Consider the following 9,222-nt stretch of genomic DNA (forward strand, 5'->3'; position numbering starts at 1 on the left):
GTACTCAAAAGTTAAAATCACAGGACAGTATTTGCGAGAATTTCATTCACTTTTCTTTAACTAACAGTTTACCTGTGCTGAATAGTCTTGATTAATTGTGACATGGTAAGCCCCGCCCACCTGGTGCTCCAAGTGGGCTGAAACAAATGCAAATAATGTGTTTATGAATGCTTTTATACACATAATAACCAAAGTTCATTAGGTGATGGTTAGGTTCACTGACTCCACCTAGACATCAGTGCTATACTTTCTCATCCCAGATCTCCATAAGGTGCTACGATGTTTATATTGTGTGGACCAGCTGTCTGTAGCAGCCAATGTGTTGCATCCCTTTCAAAGTGTTCTTGAGAAAGACATTGTAGAAAAAAATCCTATTTACGCCATGTGTAATATTTTACACAATGCTAAAACATAGACACAAAGTGATAAAAAACAGCTCAGAGAAATTAACCCTCAAAATATCCTCATGGGACTTAAAAAAAAGCACAAATTATTAAAGGTGCTATGTGTCGCATTTTGGCATCAATAAATCATCACCACATTAATTTTAAGATGTTAGTATAATTACCGTAAACAAATGAAACCATCAGTGGTTCAGCCTGTCAGCCTCTATCAGCCTCTACTCTGCATCCTCCATTGTTTCTCCACCTGGTGGATCTGGAGGGAAATCTGCTGGATCGCTTTACGGCACAAAACAGGAAGAGGTTCTGTTCTTCCAGAGCAAACGGAGCTAAAGCTGAAAGAGTTTCTGGCAGCAGATGGTGGAAAGGGAGGGAGGGAAAGGAAGATGGAGAAATCACTTCCAACATGTTGATCCTCTTCAGTAAAGACAAAGAGGAAACCTTTTGACTGAAGTAGCAACTTCCTCTTTGCACCAGGAAACGGAGGGGTTTATGGGAAATGTGGTCTTAATTTTGAGAAACACTAACAATACCTCTGGTGTGAGATAGAGGCGACCAATCATCTCCACCATGCTCCCATTTGTTTACAGCACTTACACCAAGATATCACAGTTCATTTGACAATAATATATTGATGTTTCAAAATTCTACATATGGCACCTTTTAAATATACAGTAAGCATACATTTAAGGTAAAATACAAGAAAAGTTTACCTGCAGTCTGAGCTGAATGTGTATCTATACACAGCAGAGATGAGATCAAATCAGATGAATGTGACATGTGACCTGACAGGACGCCTGGCTGTTGTGATCAAACCTGTCACCTTTTGTTGAACAGCCTCTCTACCCACAATGCCAACCTGCCGCCCAACCAGTCACTCTGTGTATCTGACAGAATTTAATACCTTTTAATATCACAAGGTGTACTTACTTGGGTAATTATGTCTGCGCTATGTCATTGTGTATTTAGCTGGGAGATAACGTATCCGGTTTCCTGGAAACATCACGCTCTGTTTGTCAGTCAGCGTCTTTCTGACCAAACATTCCACAGGAACCGGCAACCAGTCTGCTGGGAGTCCAGGGCCAACAGGGGCTGGGAGGGCATGTGGGTGTCTTGGTGTGTGTGTGTGTGTGTGTGTGTGTGAGAACATCAAAGTCTGGTGGTTTTAATAGGCCTGGTCTCTCCACTAAAAGCAATTAAAAGGCCTGTACTTCTTTCCTGAACTTGTTTGAACTGCTTGTTGGATCTCAGCTGTTGCAGTGTCACATTCAGTCCAGACAGTCGGTATTTGGGTCAATGTTAGAGTTTTAGTTACAAATATGTCTTGGTTTTAGCTGCTCTGGAGGCAGCCTCAGTGGGTGGAGCCAAAAAGAACGTTTTTCTGGCTAAATAACACTGGACTGAATATTTTGAAGCCTAGTCCTCTTGCTGCTAACTGAATACATGCAGTCTAGCCAAAATAAGTTATGTAAGTTCATACTAGCCTATAGTTATCTAAGTAAGCTAGCTAGTTAGCCTGTAGCGCTGTCAGGACTGTACATGAATCAAAAATAAACTACAAAACTCTGCGAGTGCACTCTCCAAATAAACTTGAAAATCCCTCTTGAAACTTATTTGTGCCCAAAAAAAATCACTGGGAAGCAGGAAGCAGGCAATATGGTCTCAAGGTGCTTTACAGAGAGCCTAAGCCCCTCCCCTTCCGGTGGACCACCATGGGACCTTATTTCGGAAAAAAAATATGTACGGTAGTCAACGGCGAGAGACAAAAAATAGTTTGATCCTGTTTGAATTGTGCCATGAATTACACATATGATGTTTTGTCAATTTAAAAGATAATTTTGCAAGTCTAGAAAGTGGCAGTTGGGCTTTGTAAGAATTTTTTTTAATTTTTTTTTAATTTATTGGTTTATTTTCTAGGGCAATCTAGGGCAACACTCATCTGCACTGTTATATTTATTTATATCTTTTTTATTTTTCTTTTAAATGTGATTTTAATGCACTTTTCACTTTTCTATCCTCTTTTCTTTTATCTTTCGATTTCACTTGATTTGAACTGCACTAGTTTACTTTTTAAGTCTTTTATCTTGTGGATCTCTTTTGCACTTTTTAATTGTACATTTTTTTTTACCTTTACTGTATTTTCTATTACTCTGTAAAGCACTTTGAATTGCGGTGTCAGGTGTGTGTTGCAAGTGAGTCCAGTGTCCAGTGCTGAGCCTGTGGGAAAGACCAGCAGCAGCCTGAGAGGAGAAGCCTGCTGTGTTTCTTTCTACAATAAAGCATTTCTCGGTCTGAGGCGGTGGACACGTCCTCTGACTGTGGCTTCTCACGTCCAGCAACACTGACGACAGCACAGACCGTCCCGACACGTGTTGCTTCAGCCCCGCAGCCCAGTGAAGGACAGGTTCTCACTTACAGGTGTGACCGAGTCAGCTTTGCTCAAGTCCCAAGTCAGTCTCGAGTCTTGAGGCACAAGTCTCAAGTCTAAATGTAGAACAGCAAGTCAAGTCAGAACAAATCAAGAGTCCAGTATCAATTCAATATCTTAAAGAAAACTAAATATCTAGGACTTTTCAATGCAATATGGTTTTAATAGGATAAGAACTTGGTAAGAGCATCATGAGTTTGATTTCTATAATCAGTTTCAACTTCAATAAATTCAATCATTCCATACAAATTCAGAAAACAGAATTTAAATTCAGTCGTCTGCTGGAACAAATCTCATCACTGTCACTCTGAGTCATTTACACAAACACAAGATCTCAAGTCAAGACTTTAGAAACCTTTTCAAGTCATCAGAGTACAAGTCAGAGTCAAGTCCCAAGTCACCAGAACCCAAGTCAAGTCTCAAGTCTTCTCTTCATGCATCAAGTCTCAAGCAATCAAAACTGTGGCACGAGTCTGATTCGAGACAAAGTCATGTGACACGAGCCCTAACCTCCAGTCTCTCCTCTCCTCTGCAATATGGTTTTAATAGGATAAAAACTTGGTGAGAGCATCATGAGTTTGATTTCTATAATCAGTTTCAACTAATACATGAAGAGAAGACTTGAGACTTGACTTGACTTGGGACTTGACTTTGACTTGTACTTTGATGAGGAAAAGGTGAAAAGGTTTCTAAAGTCTTGACAAAACATCTTGTGTTCGCTGGAACAAATCTCATCACTTTCAGTCTAAGTCATTTACACAGACGACTGAATTTAAATTCTGTTTTCTGAATTTGTACGGAATGATTGAATTTATTGAAGCATCTTTTAACCCGGAGGAGCCCGTAACCCCCCTGACATCCAGACCTCCACCCGAGTTCAACAGCTGCATCGGATCCAGAGTTTCAACACAGACTCTGCACTGACACACACACACACACGTTACGTAATGATATACAGGAAACTTCTCACTTAGCCTTTGGACAGAAGCAGCGCGGCCCGGGTTCACCTCAGGATGCCCATTTCTTTAAATAAAGAAGTGTTTCCACATGAGGAAGTTGTCACATCCAGCCTGTTGAGGAGTCAGCGAGAGCAAATGCTGCAAGGGGGGGGGTTGCCAGTTCCAAACCTCCAGACCGGACCAGGACTCTTCCCTCCATTAACAGCTACTGTCACTCTGCCCTTGAGCAAGGCACCAAACTGCAGCCAGTCTTCCCCAACCTTTGCTTGAACTTCTGCTTCATCAGTATCTGTTCCTTGAAATATTCTGAACTTTTCTGGCTATGTATGCATGTGATGCTTTAATACATATGCATAAATGTAATATATCATTAATACAAAGCCTGGGAATAGAGGGTAGTGTGGCAGTATGAGAACACTATTAGCCTCCAGACCTTGGGTAAATAGCAGTTGCATATTATTTTTGTTTGTTTTACACTGTTTGGACTCCCAGGTGGGTGGAGTTAACCACATCCAAAAGGTGTTCAGATGTGAAAACAGCGGCCAGGTCAGCTGTCAGTCACAGAAAAGTAAACCCTGCTAAGCTGACTTTCAAATACTTTTCTGTGTTTCCTTCCTTCTTTCATGGTATTTTCCTGTTATAGCAGACTCCACCCGCCCGGTTCCTGTCGGGTAAAACACCATGAAAAGTATTTGCAAATACTATTTGACCCAAGTCTGTGGGCTAATATGTATTTTAACAGTAGATGCAGCCTCTGGTTAGTTTCTACTTAGCTGCTATTCATGGGTTAACCTGCAGCCATTGTTAATAAAGGTGAGTGATATGCGTGTGTGCATGTGCAACCATTGTTTAGAGAGTAGTGGGTGTATGTACATCCGTGTGTGTGTGTGTGTGATCTAGTTTAACACGGATGGCAGACACAGGACTCCATTCATGAGTCTCCCCCCCCCCCCCCCCCTCAGTGCAGCAGGAGGAAGGACTGACAGCTCTCTATGGAGTGGGTGTGACTAAGTCTAGAAGAAAAAAAAAAAAAAAAAAGTATTACACTGCAACTCTCTCACAGCGACGCTCAAGCACAGTATGAATGGTGGAGCTGCAGAGGAGAACCCATCTGCAGCAATTAAGAAAGTTAAGAGGGGGCGAGGAAAAAAAAAAACTCGGTCCGGTCCGGTTTGAACAGGACTTTTTTTTTCTCCAGTGCAAAGTTATGTTAGTGACAGAAAAGTGTGTTCAGGTCACATCGGCGCAGAGAGAGCGCCTCGCAGATGTTGGCTTGAGTTGAAAAAAGACACCCAAAGTTTGTGCCTCGCCGCCCGTAGCGCTGGGTAAGTCCGTGCATTCATTTTTATTTGTGAATTAAACATAAAAAAGTCCGAGTTCTTCTTCTTCTTCTTCTGCTGCAGCGCTCCGTTCACGGGTCCGAATGAGGAAGCGGCTCTGTGTGACTTTTACTTTGATGACACTGCGCGTTCACTGAGGTCGAGTTTGTGCAACATGGCAACGGTGTTTCGTGACTTTTTTTTTTTTTTTTTTTTGCATTTCGAGACGCGCACGGCAGTCAGTCAGACGGAGCAGAGCAGAGCAGAGCAGCGATGTGAACATGTGAGCAGAGCAGCAGCAGCGGGGGGTTTGGAGACGGAGCCGTGCAGGGCGCGCTCATGCGTACTGGGCGGTTTGCAGAGATAAAAGGAAGTGTGCGGTGACAGAGAGAGATAGGAACCCGGCCTTCCTCTTCCTTTTTTTGTATTTTTTAAAAAAAAGTTATTGAATGACTTGGCCTGAAACGGCTCCTCTTCGGCTACACCTGCTGCACGTCTCTGTTCTCACCGCAGTTGAGCCGTGCTCGCGCAGCAGGCTCAGACACTCAGTTACTGGGAAACTGAAAATAACCTTGACTGATCTTTTTATAGCCCGTTCCTTATCAGTTTATGAAGCCTGGTTAGTGAGTGTCACCTCCTGGAAAGAGTCTTTACCAGAAGGCAGTGCGCGTCACTGTAACGCTTTAAGCCAACTTCTGTAGCCAGAGCGTTATCGGAGAGATGCTGCGTTCAGGTGCTGTCGGAAATACCTTAATTACAAGTGGAATGCACGCGAACAACCCAACAAAGTCTGAGGGTGATGCTGCCTTCAGGTACTGATAGAAAAATCGTAATTATGAGTGGAATGCACATGAGAAGTAAAACAAAGTGTGAGGCTAATGTTGCGTTCAACTGCTGTTAGAAAAATCGTAATTACAAGAGGAGTGCCCATGAAGAGTAAAACAAAGTGGGAGGCTAATGCTGTGTTCAGGTGCTCATCTTAAGCTCGTACTTCGGACTTATTGCGCATTCAAGTGCTTTTGTTAGAAAATAATAACAAAATGGACCCTGCAACAAACGCAGTCTTTTCGTTGTCTGTTGTATTTTCGAAATCAAGTGGCACAGAGTTACTTTGTGCTGCAGTGGCAGAATGAAAATGCACATCAGACATATCTATACTGAATGACAAACGATGACATAAGTTATAATTTAATAATAATACATTTTACGATTAGTTGTTGACCCACCTACCATGTCCTCTGTCCCTAAACGTCACATCATGGCAGCTTGTATCATAGAAAACTCTTGTCTTTCCTCGTCTTATTGACTTCTTTGGGTGGTTGTTGCTCAACTCATAATGAATATAAACTCTGAGTTATGCTTCCTCCAATTAGTCATTTGTGTGTTTGTCCACCATGCGTGAAATCTCAAACCCAATGGACTAGATTTTGAAGAAACTTGGGGGAACGATGCACCTCGCCAGTGTGTTCTGGCATTTTTTAAATTACTTTTATTGGCCCAAGGGGGGCGCTACAGTTACAGGTCAAAACAAGGTGACACATTTATTAATGATTGACCGTGAGACGAACTTTGTGGGGGACAAAATGTTTACTTTTGCCGAGTCACAATATTTCCAACAGTACTTGAAGGCAGCACCACAGGTCCATAAAAGTGATTTCCTCACCCTGGCTTTCACTTATGAACCTGAATGCATTGCTTACTTTACTTTCTTTCTTTCTTTTTCTCTTTCCAAGAAATGTCTCAGTTTTGTTTTCCCCAGTTCAGTTAAGGCTTACAGAAATCCCTTGAGGTTATATTAGAGTTGGTTAAGAACATTCATCCTTCAGTTCTCTTAGCATTCTTCATTAAAACCAAGGGGCATAGCTAGATGCAAGCTAACTGACCAGTGAGCGATCAATCGATATCAAAATCGATAACATAAATACAAAATGTCATTTACATTTACTGTTTCAGGCTCTCTGTTAGTTCTTTTAGAGCCCGAGAACAGTTAATTCACAGCAGATCATTTCCTGTCTAACTGCCCATCATCACGTCTCCACCTCCTTTCTGCACTATACGGACACACACACACGCGCACACACACACACACACAGTATTTGCATCTTCAGGTTTAATGTGTGTGTGTGTGTTTCATAATGAGTGGCGTGGGACTTCCCTGTCCCTGCTTCCTCCATTCATGTGGCTGGAGACTGAGAACCATGCAGCAGTGAAGCCGGATATGGGCTGAATATTGATGGACAGACAGAGAGTGTGTGTGTGTGTGTGTGTGTGTGTGGTTCAGGGAGAGAGAGAGAGGAAGAGAGATTGTAAATGTGAGAGAGAGGGAGGGAGGGAGGGAGTGTGTGTATGAGATAGGGAGGAAAAGAAAGTGTGTGTCATAGCGAGACAAAGGGAGGGTGTGTGTGTGTGTGTGTGTGATAGGGAGGGAGGCGTTTGCATGTTTTATTTATAAAACCTTTATTTAACCACGTAGCTGTGTGTGTGTGTGTGTGAGTGTGTGTGTGGGTTAGAGAGAGAGGAAGCTGAACAGAACAGTCATTTCCTCGTTCCTCTTCCCGGACAGCCGTGGTGACCTCAGCAGCAGCAACTTCCTCTTGTCATTTGCACCATTTTGCATCCCCAACAACTTTAAATAAGTTTGCCTGGAGGATGCAAAACCAGCGCACCGGGTCTCACTGAGTCCGACTGAGTATAGCATGTTCGACACGACTGGTTACATGCAAATGACATGTAAAACTTTTTTTTTTTGTTTGTTGATGTGCCAACTCTAATCTAATTGTGATTATTTGACAGAATATTGCGATTTAAACTGCGATTCACATCATCACCAGATTGTCTTGTCATAATTTCTTTAGAACTTTAAAATTGCTTAAAGAAAAGTGATTTTCGTAAAGAAAAATAGATGTTAGTGTTCAGGATTTACTGAGTTTGGACACAAACTCTCTCTTAAGCAATTGCTTGCAGCCAACAGGTGGTGACATCACTCGGCGCCAAAGATCAGCCAATAGCAGATGGCGATTTCTCTCCAGTCCCTTTGAGCTACGGTGGCCTGAAAGTGACACAATAAAGTCACATTTTCCCAATAGAGGGAGGAGTGAGCTAGCTAATTAGAGCAGAGATCCGTCTAGAACAGAGCCGTCTAGTGAGGAGCCGATATATCACCATGGCAACTGCTGGAATAATAAAAACCTTTGTCATTTTTTTTTTTAGCTTTCTTTTGTAGCTGAAATGTGTCGGGACGCCGCCCACTTCCATCGCTGTTTAGCTGAAGCTGCCAGTAGGGGGCGATGAGGTTTTAGTACGGGCCAGAAAGTGAGTTTTTGAAAGCCAGAGTTTTGATCAACAACCCTGTCAACCCCCCCCTACAGATATATATATCGATATATTTGTCTTACTAATTTAAAAAATCCTTCTCGCTCCTTCCTCCTCCTTCCTTTCGTTCTTTTTCGCAGAATGTCCTCTCAAGCATCGCTGTGATATTCAGTCATTATATTATATTATACGAGTCGAGCAGCATGGAAATGGAGTCATAGCAGGAACTGGATGATTATAGGTTTGTCTGTGTTGAGCCTGCAGCTACAGTAGGCAAATGAAGGGAAGTGAAGATAGATGGAGATGTTACTGAGGAGGAAGGAGGGAGAGAGAGAGAGAGGGGAGGAGGGGCTGGAGGTCTGACTCTGTGAGATTAAACTGAACTGGAACAGTGTTCAGGTAGTTTCCCTTCAGTTAGCCTGCTGATTTCATTCAATGCTGTTCTTGCTCTTTATGTCAGTGTAATAAATGCATCAGAGAGAGAGAGAGAGAGAGAGAGAGAGAGAGAGAGAGAGAGAGAGAGAGAGATGCAAACCACAGGTGGCTCATTCAAATGAAAGTAAGCCTTGTGGCTATTTTTACAGGGACAAAAACAAATGAGTACACAGCATTTGCATCTCTCTCTCTCTCTCTCTCTCTTTCTCTCTTTCTCTCTCACACACTCTGACACACACTCACACACACACACTCACTGTAGCTGTATTCAGCTCTGAGTCATCTTATCACAGGGACTTGGTGGTTGAACAATCCGTCGTCCTCGTGGCTCCGATGCACATCCCGACTCCTGGCTTCTGATTGGTCAG

The 9,222-nt window shown here is 42.6% G+C and overlaps 1 long non-coding RNA gene across 2 annotated transcripts in view; it reads left to right on the forward strand.

Annotated features, from left to right (window-relative positions):
* Positions 1-4,862: 4,862 nt before the first annotated feature.
* The window catches only part of LOC139638433 (uncharacterized), an 84,004-nt gene continuing 79,644 nt past the window's right edge, over positions 4,863-9,222 (forward strand). For both annotated transcript variants that reach the window (XR_011694769.1, XR_011694770.1), the window contains exon 1: positions 4,863-5,113. This is a non-coding gene — a long non-coding RNA (uncharacterized lncRNA). The remainder of the gene's footprint in view (positions 5,114-9,222) is intronic.

This window comes from Centroberyx affinis, unplaced genomic scaffold (genome assembly GCF_046629955.1).
Source record: "Centroberyx affinis isolate AG114_WGS23_722 - 3 ecotype Tasmania unplaced genomic scaffold, CSIRO-AGI_Caff_v1 ptg006357l_1, whole genome shotgun sequence".
NCBI lineage: Eukaryota > Metazoa > Chordata > Actinopteri > Beryciformes > Berycidae > Centroberyx > Centroberyx affinis.